Here is a 17,792-nt window from a genome sequence, read left to right as displayed (position 1 = left end):
CCTGGTGCAAACGCATCTTGCTCTGGCACGCCGGGGGCCGGCTTTATACAAGGGAGCTGTGAAGCTTGGCTGCAATCGCTGCTGACGAAATGTTTGAATGTCTCTTCTGGCCACAGCATAAGGTGGTCCCTTGTTAGAGTCTGGCTTGTGTTCGAGTCTTATTTTATTTTTGCTGTATTTCCTAGTTGATTTGCTTTTTTAGAGTGTATCCTAGCTAACCAAGGATTTTGTCTGCTTTGCTTTTTTTTTTTTTTTAACTTAGTCTTAAGATGTGTACCCAGTCAGTTGAGAAAAATAGCAACACATGTGTTTGGGGTGTGTGTGTGTGTGTGTGTGTATGAGAGCGGGAGAAAAAGGAGCTTGAAGTTCATAACATTTAAGTCTTTGATTTGAAGCTTTAAAGTTCACTTAATATTCTGGGAAATTATTCAGTTTTCAGGACAAAAAAAAGGCAAAAAACAAATAAACAGGAAAGTTGCTGCTTGTATGTGTATGTGAAAGTGTGAGACTCCACAGTGCCACTACAGCTAAGGTGTGTCTACACACACTTACGTGCTTATACATACTCACGCGTCTACACAGCACAAGTGGAAGTTGAGAACGGTTTGTTCTATGGGATTCATGGAATTGTCCCTGATTAAAAAATAGCACCTCCCACCATTAGAATTTTGTGATTTCATTAAGAATTATATTCTTAGGAAAACATTTTAGAGTGAAAAATAAAATAAAAGGGTGAATTATTTTCATAAAAATCAATGTAAAGTATCAACTGCACTTATCTTTCAGACTCTACCATCTGACACCTTTTTCCATGAAACGACCCCAAACACAGTAAATAACACTTTCAAGTGAATTTTAGAACTAACAGTGGAATCATGAATGACTTAGTATAATTGTTCTTAACCTTAAAAGTGGACAAGTTCAGGGACCTGCGAGGCATTTGCATCAAAAGTTAACAACCTCCCATCCAAGGGTACCCAAGATGGTGCTTTAGACCCAGCCAGGCACCGATGGCAGGCAGGAGTGGCAGATTTGGGAAGCTCTGAAGGACCAAGTTTATTTTAACTTTTTTTTTCAACAATACAGAAAGAATCAAGTGTTAATTGCTTCCTTCTGAATCTCAGAAGACAAACACGATTTGCTCCATCTTCACTTTCTTCCAGCCAAAGCCACTTTATTACCTATCAGCATTGTTACAACCCCAAGGTAAAGCCAGTAGTGTAGAAAAGTCTGACATAATTTAACAATGCAAAGGTGAAACACAAAATAAAGATTCTACATATAACTCAGGCTCCACTGATGTAAGCAGTCTATGTGTAGGGATTTAAGAGGTTTGTGGAAACAGACTGAGCTGGGTTCATACGCTACCTTCCCCTCACTGATCATCTGTGTGATCTTGGGTAAGTCAAGAAGCCTCTCTGAATCCTTTCTCATCTTAATAAGGGGGCTAAGAATGCCTCCTCTACAGGGTTGTTGGAAAGATTCGATGGAATAAAGGCTACAAAGCACTTAGCACTATGCTCAGAGCTTAATAATAATAACAGTGAAATCTTTCCCATGAATTAAGATATCAGTTACAGAACTGACAAGTCTCTTCAATCTTCATGGCAAGCCCATGAGATAAGTACTCTCTCCATTTTATAGTCAGATAAAAAAGGGGCTGAGTAGAAATAAAATCTAGTTTTAATTGACCCCAAAAGATTTCTGTTCCGACCAGGGCTGTGAAGTTTGCTTTGAGTAGGGGAAAAAAGGATCAGTGTTTCACAATTGATCTTATGACTGATTGAGAGAACTCTTTTTGCCATCTTCCCAAATCTATAACTGGGAAGAGAGTTCAAGTTATGGAATAGTGGTGGAAATCAAACAATTTCTCTTGCATCTGACATGTGCTGTGTCCAAACTAGCCTTATGAACACAAGGTATCTATATTGTCTCCAGGCTCTTTTTTCTTTCCAGTAACATCTCCTACACTATTTTGTTTTCCTTTTAGCCAGACCCTAAAGCCCATGCTTTTTTGTCCTAATTAAGCATCTGAAGATTCACCTCTTCCATTCTGGTTCTCCTCAGATCTCTATCCTGTCTATTCTCTCCCCTCAGTGATGCGCTGTGTGAGCTTGGGCAAGTTAAGAAGCCTCTCTGGATCCTTTTTCATCTTAACAAGGGGGCTAAGAATGCCTACTCTACAGGACTGTTGGAAAGAGTCGATGGAATAAAGGCTATAAAGCACTTAGCACTATGCTCAGAGCTTATTAATAACAACACCTGATTCCTTCTTACTTCTTCAAAATTACTCTGTGACCCCACCTTTAACTCCCCGACGTGGACTGCCTCACATTTCCAAGCGCCCGCGTGATGTCTTCTCCAGTTGGTCGTCTCACAGACATTTCAAAACTGCTGTCAGAACTGAATTCTAGATTCTTCCCACTAATGTTCCATAAAGAAAATCGTGCCAAGTCTGCCGCTATTCCCCAGCCAGGCAATGCCTCCCCATTGCCCATTCAATGCGCCAACTCAGAAACCGGGGAGTCACCTTTGAGGTCCCTCCCTGCCTTTGGTGTTCCCCCACAACTTTTCCAGCAGCAAGTCCTGTGGCTTCTTCATCCCCATGTTGATTCTTCCCACTTTTGTTCCTCGCTCCTGCTATCATCCCCACCTGTCAACAGCTCTCGTCCTAACTGATCTCACCTCAGCTCCTGCTCAATGAATGTGAATTCTTGACACCTCACCAATGCGACTGTCATTCTCCTCCTTCAAACCCTCCAAATCTTTCCATTCTACTTAAAATAAAATCTAGACTTCTTTTCATGGCTCCTGAGGCTCTCGTTCCTGGTGAGATTTTTATTTGGCTCTTCCTGGTGACCTTGTGCCAGTGCTGAATCTTCTCCAAGCCTCCCCCACATAATGGGCCTTTCCACATGATGCTTCTCTGTGACTCCTTCTCAATCTTGAGCTCTTGGCATCCATCCAAACTCACACCATCTCGCCCACAGCTGACTCCTGCTTGTGTTTCAAGCCTGAACTCAAATTTCACCTCCATAGTCATGCCTCCTCTATTTACCTGATGTAGGGAGATCTTAACTGTTATTCTTCATCAAAGCACCCTGCTTCCTTTAAACTCCTTATCACAATATGGTACTCATTTAAAATTTTATTTACTTATTTATTTTTGATTTAAGGTCCCCAAGAGTAGGGGCTGGGTTGGGTTAGCTCGACTATGCAGGGAGCACAGTATTCTCGCACAAAGTATTTGCTCAATAAATATTTACTAACGTGTGGCAGGACAGTTTTGCTTTTGCGTCCCTCCCTTCCCACCTCCCTTCTGAGGCCTCAGCGTTAAGGCACTTGACCAAACAAGGAAAACAGCAACTGGACTCATGGGAGAGCAAAGAGACAGGGACTCATTTAGCCTAAGCATGCTTGGAGTTGCTAAGAAATCCCACTCTCAGTGCTGGGGAAGCTTTGATTGCTTTGTAGGAGCCAGGCCCTGAGGCCAGATGGGAATGCAATGTTCCTTTCACTTTTCTTCCATCCTGCAGGGATTTCAAGTCCCCTTTCAAGGGAAGGCAGAGGAAAGTGAATGACTTCTCAGCTTGGCTAGGAGAAGAGAGGAGGGGTGGGGCTCAGGGATAGGGTTGGATCTGAGAACATTCTCAAGTTAAGGATTTGTGTCCTTGTTACAAATGCTGGTTCACAGGAGACACAGCCAACCCCTTTAGGAGAGCCCCCCAGCCCCCAAACTTCCACAGGAAGAGCCCACAGGAGGGCAACGATCTCAAACCATCTTATCAAGAGCTGCATAAACTTCAGAGCAGCCCTTTCCCTACCTGGGTTTTGGGGGAAGGTGGGCGTCACGCCACTCTTGGAGACTGAAGTTTCTTTCTTGTGGAGCAGGATGATGTCACTATCTGGTCTCCTGGGCTGTCCCTGGGGCTCTGAAAAGCCTATTTCAGAAGAAGCACACATTTATAGCCAGGGAATAGGAACTATAAAAATATTCCCTTTAGTCAAAAAGTGTTTAGGTGAGGATGAAAAAACTGTCATTAGGGTCTTATTTTCTTTAATAAATTGCTGTTTACAGTACGTCCCTTGGCCACCCTGTGCAGCTGGCGTGTTTTTCCACTGGTTGCTATTTTAAAGTTGCTCTAAGCTGTTTTCCAGAGTCTCGAATTCTAACAAACAATTCCATCCAGTCCCACGGCTCTTGTTAATATTTCAAGCTAAGCACGTTTAAAGGCCTTGGGGTCTGAGCTGTCTGGAGAGGCAAAGGCAGCATTTAGGGGAGTAACGGGGCTGAACTCAGCTGTAGCACAAGTGAGGTGGACATGCCTGGAGAAAGACTGGCCAGGCTATGTGTGCAGAGTTGTATTGTTTCCACTTAGGGCTAGTACTTGTAGCTATAACTGTTGAAACGTCAGGGAATTTGAGGAGGGGTGCAAGGAGCAGGTATTAGGGGAGATGGATAAATGCCCTCTGTTAAGCTGAGACAGCACTGAATACAGGTGAAGAGTCAGAACTCTGATAGTTTGGGGTTAAAATTCCATTTCTGTTGCGTCCTGGGTGTATAACAATGGCCAGATGCTGCCGTCTCTCTGAACTTTGGTCTTCTCGTCTACCTCGCAGAATTGTTGAGAAACCAGAGCATATGTATAAAACATGCAGTGCCAGATCTCTTCACAGTAGGTGACTGCATTTGTTTCCTGGGGCTGCCATAACAAATGACCACAAACTGGGTGGCTTAAAACAGCAGAAATTTATCTTCTCACAGTTCTAGAGGCAAGAAGTCTGCAATCGCGATATCAGCAGGGCCACATTTCCTCTGAAACCTGTAGGGGAAACTCCTTCCTTGCCTTTTCCTAGCCTCTGGTGGCTTGCAGCAATCCGGGTGTTCCTTGACGTGTAGTTGCATCACACCAATCTCTGCCTCAGCCTCACAAGGCCTTCCTCTTCTTTTTTTGTTCAATATTTTTATTGAAAAATCTTCACACAATACAGTCCATCCACAGTATACAATCGGTGGCTCACAATATAATCACACAGTTGTGTATGCATCACCATGATCATTTTTGAATATTTGCATCACTCCAGAAAAATATAAAAAGAAAAAAGAAAAAAACTCATACATCCCATACCCCCCACCCTTCCCTCTCATTGACCACAAGTATTTCGATCTACCCAATTTTTAAAAAACCTTTATCTCCCCCTTATTATTTATTTATTTTTCCTTGTTTTTTTACTCATCAGTCCATACCCAGATAAGAGGAGCATCAGGCACAAGGTTTTCACAATCAGATGGTCACATCGTAAAAGCTGTGTAGTTATACAACTGTCTTCAAGAATCCAGGCTACTGGAATACAGCTCAACAGTTTCACGTACTTCTCTCTAGCCACTCCAATACACCATAAACTAAAAAGGGATAGCCAAACAATGCATGAGAATAACCTCCAGGATAACCTCTTGACTCTATTTGAAATCTCTCAGCCACCAAAACTTTGTCTCATATCTCTCTTCCCCTTTTTGGTCAGGAAGGCTCTCTCAATCCCACGATGCTAGGTCCTGGCTCATCTGCTTAAGTCCTATTCCATGTTGCCAGTGAGATTTACACTCCTGGGAGTCATGTCCCACAGAGGGGGCAGGGCAGTGGGTTCACCTGCCTAGTTTGGCTTAGAGAGAGAAGCCAAATCTGAGCAGCAAAAGAGGTTCTTGGAGGGTGACTCTTAGGCATAATTATAAGTAATTGTAGTCTATTGTTTTAGTTTGCTAGCAGCCAGAATGCAATATACCAGAAACAGAATGGCTTTTTAAAAGGGGAATTTAGTAAGTTGTAAGTTTAAAGTTCTAAGGCCGAGAAAATGTCCCAATTGAAACAAATCTATAGAAATGTCCAATCTAAGGCATCCAATGAAAGATACGTTGGTTCAAGAAGGCTGATGAAGGTTAGGTTTCTCTCTCAAGTGGAAAGGTACATGATGAACACAGGGTTTTTCTCTCATTTAGAAAGGCATGTGGCAAGCATGGGGTCATCTGCTAGCTTTTTCTCCTGGCTTTCTGTTTCATGAAGCTGTCTATGAGGCGTTTTCCTTCTTCATCTCCAAAGGTCACTGGCTGATGGACTCTCTGATTCTCATGGCTTTGTCATTATCTGCTGTCTCAGAATCTCCTTTCTCCAAAATGTCTCCTCTTCTATAGAATTCCAATAAACTAACCAGGGCCCTTCTGGAATGGGTAGAGACATGTCTCCACCTAATCCAGCCAAACAACCACTCTTGATTGAGTCATATCTCTAGGGAGATGATCTAATTAAAGTTGCAAACATACAGTGCTGAATAGGTATTAGAAGAAATGGCTGCCTTTACAAAATGGGATTAGGATTAAAACATGGCTTTTCTAGGGTACATACATTCTTTCAAACTGGCACATCTATCCTTTGCAGGAATAAGTTTCATAGGGGTGAACCCCAAGATTGAGGGCTTAGCCTATTGAATTGGTTGTCCCCACTGCTCACAAGGCCTTCTTCCCTGTGTATCTGTGGGTCCTCTCCTCTTACAGGAACACCAGTCATTGGGTTTAGAGCCTACCCTAATCCAGTATGACCTCATCATCACTTAATTACAACAGCAAAGACTTATTTCCAAATAAGGTCACTTTTTAAGGTTTCAGGTGGACATGCAATTGGGGGCAGAGAAGGGGACACTACTCAACCCATTACAGTGATCAATCAAAGGGGCCTTCCTTCACCGTCATATAGACATTTGAAGCATCATACATGTCTCAGGCTTACCACTGCCCTGACCACCCCAACCCCACAGACTTGGTTCTATGTAGACATGGACATGGACATGGACCTGTCTCATTCTCTTCTGGTTTTCTAGACCAGCACTGTTCTATGGAGGTGCTCAAAAGCCACATGTAGGCAGTGGCTACCATAATGAATTGCTCAATTCTAGTGCCTAACAAAATGGATAATACCTAGTAGGCATTTAATAAATGTGTATTACATGATGTAGTCCAGGCAAAAAGAATTTATAGTAAAGAGAACTGGTGTTTTTAGATTCAATTATTCTTATTCCAGGCACTATGCTAGGATTTTTCACCTAACTGACAATCTTGTAAGGAAGCCACTATTATTCATTTTATGGAAGATGAGACCCAGGCTTAGAGAAGTGAAATGACTTGTCTTAGAATTTTCAACTTCTACATGGTAGCCCCAAATTGGGTCTTCTATATTAGAACACAGTTAAGGATCTGGGGCTTCATGGCTTCTTGTAGGATATCAACGTGAAAACTGGTAGGAAAGTCAGGGCTGTGGGATTAAAATAAAGGAATCTCAAGCTTAGAAAAGAACTCAGATATCAAGTTCAACTTAATACTTAAGTCCCTGATACAGTGTCCCTGGTAAATCTCTTCTTTGAATACTTCCCATGATGGAGAAATCACTACCCAACAAGACAGTCAATTCTATTGCTAGAAGCTCTGCCTTGCCCAGAAAGCATTCTTCCTTCTCTTCCATATTTTCTCCCATCTTATTATGACTAGATTTTTTTTCTGCAACTTATAGGAAAAGCGCACAGCCCCTAATTTAATTGGTGAAGGTCCCCTGTTGTCTCTGCCCCCAACTTGCCCTGTTTACACCATTGCTTTCAGTTCTTTGCTCTCTCTGACATAGTTACAAGACCTCTGCCTGTGTCACTCTGGTTATACTTTAGGCTTGTGTTAGTTACTTCTCTGAGCTCATTTGAAACATGTGATCTTGTCTTGAGCCACATCCCTTTCCTCTTGTAGGACCAAATGTTCTTTTGGCTCCATCCCACTCTGCCTTTTATGGGGCCTCTCAGACATGGTACCAAGGCCTTTTTGCCCTTGGCTCCAAACCCTCGGACACCTCACTCACCTCCATACTTCCCACAGCAGCATGTGGTAGCAGAACCTGCACAAGGGAGATTATACAAACTTGAGTTGAACCTAGACTCTGTCATTTATTTGATTTGGGGAAACTTCTTAAACTCTTTGTGCCTCACATTCCAGTACATTGAAGGTCATTGTGACAACTGGCCAGCGTTGTTGGAAAGATGACAAGGATGCCTTGAAAACAATCAATATAGTGGCTGATACAAAAGACATATTTAATAAGTGGACGTATTAATAATTTAGTTATCACTATCATCATCACAGTTACAATAAAGTGCTAGTTCTTACCTGACTTGACCACAAAGCCCATTCCTCTCCACTCACCCAGCTGTCCCCACCTGGTGATCCTCTCTGTTCCATCCTCTAAGCACCAACTGCAGTGAACAGGACCTTTTCTTTAAGGAAGGCAAACATTGAGTTGATCTGTTTTTCCTAGGTGTACCAAGGATGCAAATTTATTGTTCATTTTGCCTGGCCCTGATGCCAAGTTAGCCCAAGAGTACAAATAAATTAGTATCCACTTCCCTTCCATGGAAAGCAAGGGCAGCCCACAGTGGAAAATCCTTCACAATTCCCCTCTGTTGGGCCTCTCAAGGTCAGAGTTGGTGGAAACAGTTCGCCACCAAGAGTTTAGGTGACAATAAGGTCTTTGTTCTTCTGAGTTCAGAGGCTTGCTGACTCTGCCTGTGTTTGGAGCAAGGTGGCTGCAGGTTGAACCATGGAAGAGTTTGTCTTTCTGGGTATTAACTCATTTTCCAGCTTTAAATCCATTCCCATTTTTCTGGTGGAACTTGAGTAATGAAACTAAGGTCATGTTGTGTTTCTCCATGAACTGATTCAAATTAAATGGAGACTATTCCTTTTGGTTTAAATGGCATAAAAAGCGATTGGCTTTTGGTCACTTTTCCAGTAAGTGCCCTTTGAGACTGAATATATGAGGGGGTAAACTGAAGGAATTATCCTTAATGGGCAACCATGGAAATTGTGTCATGGTCACTGTTTTTCCCATAAAGAACAGGAAAAGGGGCGGGTGCAAGGGTAGTTCAGTGGTAGAATTCTTGCCTGCCATGCAGGAGACCCGGGTTCAATTCCTGGCCCATGCACTGCTGCCCCACCCACCATAAAAATTCAACAAATGGTACTGCAATAATGGGATACTCATAAGGAAAAAAAAAAAGAAATGTGACCCCACCATACACAAGAAAAAGAATAAGAAAAGGAACAAAACAGTTGGACGAATTGTATGTCCAAGGCCTTCCATACACTGTTTTTGAACCTGAGATTAACAAATAGAATAAGGAAGAGAAACAGTAGCTGGGAGTGGAGAGATGGAAAAAAGTTTAGTATTGGACACTTATGCCCTAAATTTCCAGGGACACTCAGCTGAATTTTCTAGTTGATGATTAGAAATAGGGTTGAATATTTGAATGGGGAAAAGAGAACTGTACTAGGGAATCAATAATATATTGATAGTTGGGCACACAGTTGATGTGGTATGAAGCCAAGATATCTGTATGGAGAAAAGAAGAGGCTCAGAGATAAATCATGGGGGACCCAGTTATTTAAAGGATGGGAAGAGAGAGAAAGAAAAGAGAAGCAGAAATGGTTTTCTGGAACGCTGGAGAGGCACTGAATGTCCCTTCATTGATTCAAGAAGGATTTTTGGAACCTATGGTAAAGATTTTCAGGGAGAAGGAGAAGCCACAACTGACAAATGAGTCGAAGTCCAACAGGGAAACGATTGAAGGAAACATTGGCCTTGGAGTTTAGAAAATGACTTAAAGCAATTTCTGTAATGCAGTGGAAGAGGAAGGCAGATTGCAGTGAGGAAAATAGCAAGTAGACATTAAAGAGTTGACGTTGAAAGTTATAAAGCTATTATATAGGAGAACACCTTTTTGATCTTGGAGTGGAAAAGATCTTTTGAAAAAGGCGTCACAAAGAGAGATCGATTTGGTCATATGAATGAAAATGTTTGTCATGACCCAAGTTGCTACAAACAAAGATAAAACAAGTAGAAAAAGCTGGGAGAAAATATTAGCAACGTGAGTAACATAACACGTATTATTTAGAATATACAAATAACTATAATCAGCACAATATTTAAAAATAAAGAAAAATAGGCAAAGGCTGTAAGCAGGCAATACACAAAAGAGAATGTAAAAATAAATATATATTTAAAAAACCCAAACAAACACAGAAAAATCCCAACGAACTATGGTAAGTTGCTCACTAACAATCAGGGAAATGCTTGTTAGAACCGTGTCTCTATAATTTATTATGCATCTTGTGGTGGGGGGAGGGGCGCACAGGGTGGGTGGGGCTTGCTAATACCAAGTACCAGCAAAGATGTAGGAAAATACTTTTCACCCAGGCTGGAGGGAATGTAAATCGGAGCAGCCAACTTTCAAGTCAGTTTGACAATAAAACTAAACATGCTTATGTTTATGCTCTACTACTTCTATCTGGGCACCTATCATAAAGAACTGCTGGCACCTGTACACATAAGGAAAGGCATGTGTAAGGACACTTATTGCAGCACTGCTTGAAATATAAAAAAGTTGGAAACATGTAAGCATCCATCAGTGGTTCAGTATGCTTTGGTATATTCATATTATAGAAAACTCTAAAGCCATCACAAAGAAGTAGGACAATCCTGATGTCCTAAAAGGGATATATCTGTCACACATATTAAAGAGTAAATACATGAAGAATAACACGTACAGTGTAATATCATCTGTGTAAAGCACACACACAAATACTCTATACTTCCTGTAGATGTCTGTCTGTCTGTGGGGGGCAGGTAGGTGGGGTATGAGTGGGAAATACACCATCCCCTAAGCATGTCCAGCTCCAGACCCTCAATCTTGCATGTACCTCACCCTCCGTGCCCAGGACTGTGCTTGACAATGTGCTACCCACACACACATGCACCAGAGGCCGGAAGGGCTGTGTGGGGTAGTGGGCAGGGCCATGGCCCTTGGAGCCAGACTCCCTGGCTCTGACTCCTGGCTTTATCGCTCCTCAGCTTGTGAGCTCATGAGTCCTTTCCCATCTCCTGTCTCACGAGAAGAGGGTGTATGAGCAGTGCGCTCAGTTGCCTAGAGCTGCTGTAACAAAGATCCACAAACTGGATGACTTAGAACAACAGAAATTGATCCTCTGACAGTTCTGAAGGCCAGAAGTCTAAATTCAAGGTGACTTCAGGGCCACGCTCTCTCTGAAGTCAGCAGGCAAGAATCTGTTCCTTGCTCTCTCCTAGCTTCTGGCTGTTTGCCTGCAATCCTTGACTCACAGAACTTCAACCTCTACCTCAGTTATCACACAGCATTTCCCGTGTGTCCGTCTGTCTGTCTATATCCAATTCTCGCCTTCCTATAAAAATGCCTATAAAGTTGCATTGGGTTAGGGCCAACCTAATCCAGTTCGGCCTCATCCAAACCAAAAAACCTTCAAAGACCCTATTTCCAAATAATGACACATTCACAGGACTTGCACATGTCTTTTTATTGGGGGAGGGCAGAAGAGGGACACAATTCAACCAATAACAAGTACCTACCTCCTTGGATTGTTACACAAAATAAATGAGCAAATACACATAAAGTGCTTAGAACAGCATCTATTCCATAGCAAAGTGCTAAGAATGTTTATTAAATACATGGCAGTGTTGAATGACAGTAATCCTGGCTTGAAAAATGTGTCTGTCTATTTGGGGCTAATTGTCCAGTTAGTGAGATCTCCTAGAACCTCTGCTGGGAACTCCACCTTCCGATTCTCCTTCAATATTATAGGGGTATAGGAAGTAGCCTAATAGCCAGAGGGATGCTGCTTTTTGTATCACATGAAAGCCTTGAGTGACTCTGTAACAGCTGTAGGTTTGCAACTGTTAGCCTCCCCACAATCCAAGTTAACACACATTATTTTAATGGATCCCTAACATCTCATTGTGCCCTACCTTGCTAAACCTTCCCCGGTTGTTGAACTTTCAACAAATTTCCAATTTGTTAAGATGCGTATCTCCATGTTTATATGCTTTTCTATATTGGGATTATTTTCTTAGGACACACAATCCTAAGTGGATTTACCGAGAGGCAGCACTGTCTGCTGTTCAAACACATTAACTGGAGCTTGGATCACCTGGGATCAAACCTTGGCTCTGCTGTGGTTTTTGGGTCAAAGGTAGTTTTCAGCCTCTCCCCACCTTAGTTTCCCCATCTATAAAATAAGAGACATTGCTAGCACTTAAGATACAAGTGTTTACATAAATTAATATTTCTAAGGCACTTAGAGTAAGCCCTGGCCTGCACCAAGAGTGAATAAAAAATATTATTGGGCAAAAGGGAATGAATATTTTAGGATTCTTGACACACATTGCTGATCATACTAGACAAGGAAGAGGAGAAGGTCTTAGCTAGTCTCTTTCCCTAGAGGATGAAATAGTAATTGGGTTGGGTCAGCTTTAAGGACACAGGTTGGGGCCTGGACTAGCAGGCAGGATCACTGATTCTTACCAGGGCTCCAGTGGGAGTGGCCTCTTGGCCTCTTCCTGCGAGCTCTCCTTCCATCTCTGTTCCTCTGTAATAGACACATGGCTAGATGACAGGAAGTTCCTGAGATGTGAGCCTGAGCTAAGAAGGATATAGCAGCTGGGAAATCTTGGGTGAGGCTCTGTGTTCCAACCCTGTTTTCCAAAGTGTTCCACAGAGGAGTTTGGGGCACAAGGTCTGCTCTAGGGCAGTGGGTCTTTGTGTCCCACCCACCAGTGTCCCTTGAGTGTGAAGGAGGAGGGTTGGGAGGGGGCTGGGGCACGTACTAATGCTTTCACCAGCAATAATACCATCTAATAACACCCCAAATGTCATCATCATACATAATTCTTTCTAAAATGGGATGTGCTAATTCAGATTTCCCCACAAAGAAAAAAAAGTAAGAGGCAGAAATGGATTTTCTGTTTATCTCAGAGGTGTGGAGAAGTCCCTCACAGCAGGAAGCAAGATGGCAGGCCTAATGAAGAACTACACTGGTGTCAGGAAACCCCGAGCTTTTTTTCAGAGGTGGAAAGCTTTCAGGGCTTTAGAATATGAATTGACTTTCCTTACCTTTCAGGAAACCACCAGCAGAGCCTTTTGAATGTCTGGTAAACAGTGAAGGAGGCAATGTTTTATTAGTGTCTAGAATCCATCTCAGCAGCTTTCTTCAGTGTCTGCTTTTCTCAGATCAGCAGAGGTGCCGTCCAATTTGCCTTGGAAGCTGTTTAGTTTGCTAAAGGATTCCTTCAAGTAGAAACCAGACAGGAAGCACTCTCAGAGCCTGGCTGTTTGGCTGTGGAGACGGCCAGTCCAGGAGACAGGCGGATGGAGCTGAAAGACCCACATTCACTGTCCCCACTTCCTTAGATGATTTATTTCTGCCTGAGGAGTCTAGGCCATCCTCCAAAATATATACCAGATAGCTGGGATTGTTGGTGAGAAACCCAGTAGTTCCTTTTGCATTTGCCTTATTGGAACTAAAGGGGCAAACATAATCTCTATCCTGGGGCTATCGACTGTGGTTTAGAAGGAGTCAGCAAAAGAATTATTCCTAACAACCAAAAATTGATAGAGAATTACTCAAAGAGGATTAGCATATTGGATTTCTAAGCCATCATTGAAATTCTGCTGTAGAAGTACACTGATTGATATAGAAAATTCCCACAGAATATTTATAAAGGGGGAAAAATGCAGTTTGCAAAACAGAACATGTAGAGTGGAGAGTGTTGGGTATAGGGATATAGGTCTGTGAGTACCTGTATGGATTAGCTTGGATCAAAATGGCAATAATGGTTACTTTTGGACGCAGAGAGAATTTTTTCTCTTTGATTTTCTAAGCTTTCTGCATAAAACAGATGTCAATGTCCTCAATGTAAACGTTTTATCAAAGCATAACATCCATACTAAAGCGTGCCCAAATTGCAAGAACGCAGCTTACTGCTTCTTCATAAAATAAATATGGCGCAGCCCCTAGTACCTATATAGAACAAGAAGAAAGTTTTCAACACCCCAGAAGCTCCCCTGTGGCCTGGCCCAGCCACTGGGGTGGCCTTACAACATGTGACCTCGCTTAGGAGGGACCTCATTTCCCAGAATCCCCTTGCCTGCACCTTGCTGGTTATGGCGAGCCACCCACTCCCGGTAAGAGGTGGCCATCATCCAAGTGGGAGGAGCCAGAGATGGATGAGGGTGACAGCTCGTGACCCATTTTTGAACGTTATATAGGTGGGAATTACACAGTGTATACTCTTATATGCCTGGCTTCTTTCATTCAAATTATGTGTGTGTGCTTCATCTATGCTGCTACAAGTAGTTTTAGTTTGTTCATTTTCATTACTCTTACATGTTTCATTACTGCTGTTTTCCATTGTATAAAGACATCACACTTTATTTATCCATTTGGCCATTGACAGATAGTTGTGCTTATTTCTAGCCTTTGACTATCATAAATAGTGCCACTATAAAAATAGTTAGCGCAAGACTTTTTAAAAAACTGTTTTCATTCTGACATACTTTCAAACTTATAGGACAGTTACAAAAATATTATGAACCCCATATAGAGAATTCCAGCATACCCTTAGCAGCACCCCCACCCTCACCCAGTACTCAGATCCACCAATTTTAACATTTGCTGTATCATTCCTTCTCTCTCTCTCCCTGTCTTTTTCTGAATACTTGATAGTTGTATACATCATGCTCCTGGAACATTTAATTCTTACATGTACAAATCCTAAGAACAAGTGACCACCTTAACTGCAATTATCGAGTTTAAGAACTTTAACATTGATAGAAAGCTTACAGTATATACGCTAATTTTTTCATATATCCCAATAATGTCCCTTTGAGCCTTTTCTCCTCCCTTGTTAGATCCTGTCCAGGATTATGCATTACATTCAGCTGTCGTCTCCTTTGTGGCTCTTTTGTTTTTTATTTTTGGGAACACAGATGCAACATAAACTTTCCCATCTCAACCACTCCCGGGCATACCATAAAGTGGGATTAATCACATTGACAACATTGCAATACCCTCACTACCTTCCGTTACTAACATTTTCCTGTCAACCCTACACTCATTTTGTATTAATTCCTCTGATCCCTGTATCCATACGTTTATGTAACCTTGTCACAAATTACGTGTTTATACATTTTGTGCCCCAAATCACTGATTTCGCATTACCTTTTATGCATTTACCTTTTAGATTCTTTAGGAAGTAAAATACAATAGTGCATACATTTATATTTACCCATGTCTATACTCACTGGAGATCTTTATTTCTTCATGCAATTTGGGAATTGAATCATGTCCCCAACAAAAGGCATGTTTAGGTCCCAGCCCCTGGTCCTCTGGGTGTAAGCCCATTTGTAAATAGGAACTTTGAAGATGTTATTAGATAAGGTATACCCAAACCAAATAAGGTTGGGTCTTAATCCAATATGGCCCAAGTCCTTAGAAGCAAAAGAAATTAGAAACATGGGCGCAGTCAGAAGCTGGAATTCAATGGAACCCAGAAGGGAAAAGAGAAAATGCTGTCATATGCATTGCCATGTGATGGAAAAGCCAAGGACCAAAGTTTTTGGTCCAGCGGCCGGCCCCAGAGCCCCAGCATCTTCAAGGAGAAAGCAGGACCTTGCTGATGCCTTGATTCTGGAATTTCTAATCTCAAAACCATGAGCCAACACACTCCCATTGTTTAAGCCAAACCACAATATGGCTTTTTTTTCCCCAGCGGTTAGGAAACTGAAACATGCATCTCTGATCTTTGTCTACTGTCCTGTTCCTTCAACCTGCCAAACTTGCTGTAGTATCTCTGATAGGGCCACGCTACTGTGACAAAGTCCCTCAGCTTTTTTTTAGCTGGATGTGTCTTAATTTCTTCTCATTTTGAAAGACAGTTTTGCCAGATATAGAATTCTTGGTTGGAATTTTTTGCCTTCAGCACCTTAAATATGTCATCCTATGGCCTTCTTGCCTCCACAGCTACTGATAAAAAATCATCATTTAATCTTTTTGAGGCTCCTTTGTATATGATATGTTGCTTCTCTCTTGTAGCTCTCAAAATTCTCTCTTTATCTTTGGCATTCAGCATTTTGATTACAATATGCTAAGGTGGGGGTCTATTTGAGTTAATAAAAATGTCTAGGTTTTAGTGAAAAATTGCAAAATATCCAAATTAACATGAAGCAATGGCCCAGGCAAAGGAGAAGATTAAAGTATCAGAAACCATCAATGAGGAGAAAGGAGAAAGGAGAAAGCAGAAAAAAAAAAGAATGAAATCTGCTAGGGGACATCTAAGAACAGGTTTCTCACTTGAATAAAATATGGCTTCTGTTAGCAAGATGTTCTAGTTTGCTAGCTGCAGGAATGCAATATACCAGAAACGGAATGGCTTTTAAAAAGGGAAAATTAATAAGTTGCAAGTTTACTGTTCTAAGGCCAAGATAATGTCCCAATTACAACAAGTCTATAGAAATGTCCAATCAAAGGTATCCAGAGAAAGATACCTTGGTTCAAGAAGGTCGATGAAGTTCAGGGTCTCTCTCTCATCTGAGAAGGCACATGGTGAACACAGTCAAGATTTCTCTCTCAGCTGGAAGGGCACATGGCGAGCAAGGCATCATCTGCTAGCTTTCTATCCTGGCTTCCTTGCCAAACTCATGATGCTCCCTGGGAGGCATTTTCCTTCTTCATCTCCAAAGGTCACTTGTGGGCTCTTGTGGCTATGTCATTCTTCTCTGGCTCTCTCTGAATCACTCCCATTCTCCAAAATGTTTCCTCTTTTATAGGACTCCAGAAACTTCTCAAGACCCACTCAAATGGGTGGAGACATGTCGTCATCTAATCCAGCTTAACAATCACTCTTGATTAAATCACATCTCCAGGGAGATGATCTGATTACAGTTTCAAACATACAGTATTGAATAGGGATTATTCTGCCTTTATGAAATGGGATTTTGATTAAAACATGGCTTTTCTAGGGTCCATACATCCTTTCAAACCAGCACACAAGGAAAAGGGCAGGGGGATGGTTTTGGATAGACAATGAATAGAATCTGCCACAAACTCTTTACTCAACCAAATCTTATTTTCAGATCTCCATCTCTTTAAGGAGGGACTTCTCTGTGTCAGAATTTTATTTTAAACTCTTAGGGCGCATATATCACTGGGTACGCTCTCTTTGGAGAACTAGTCACCATAATTTGGATAATTTGTTGTTATGCCTATATCTCTTGCTAGACTGCACATCTTATAAAGGACTGGTCTCTGACTCATGGCAAAGGATGTAGTATGTGGCACATGTGACTCCAAAACTTCATTTTCCTCTCCCCACTCTGCTTTTTTCATTTTTCCCTCTCATTCATAAGCACAATTTTCACTTAATTGTATTTATAAATCTGTCCCAGTGATGTTCAATTGATTTGTTGGGCATAACTGTTTAATGAAGCAAGATGTTGAGTGTTTAAGCAAATGAAATGTTCTACTATGAATGAGAAGTCTCATGACAGGGGAATTAAATTTCTCCTTTATTTTATATAACCAACAAGGCTTGATTAAATATTTATGAGATACTCTAGCAGACAGGGCCTGAGTGTAGTAACATAATGGTGGCTCATATTCATAATTCAGGATTTCTGCTCCTTATTGCTTTCTCTAAAATAATAATGCCATTTCTCCAAGGCTTGTCAAGTCAGGGAGAATAGATAGGAAGAAGAGAGAAGAAGATACTGTGCCAGACCTGCCTTGCTGGGCCGTGAATGGAGAAGACCAGTAGTTGGTTTTTACTGGAATATGGCCCATGTTTGCGTACCACTTTCAAATTTGTCCATTTGTTAAATATCAAGTGAGCCCTGCTATGTGC

Source organism: Tamandua tetradactyla, chromosome 16, assembly GCF_023851605.1.
Source record: "Tamandua tetradactyla isolate mTamTet1 chromosome 16, mTamTet1.pri, whole genome shotgun sequence".
Taxonomy (NCBI): Eukaryota; Metazoa; Chordata; class Mammalia; order Pilosa; family Myrmecophagidae; genus Tamandua; species Tamandua tetradactyla.
This window is presented reverse-complemented; position numbering follows the sequence as displayed.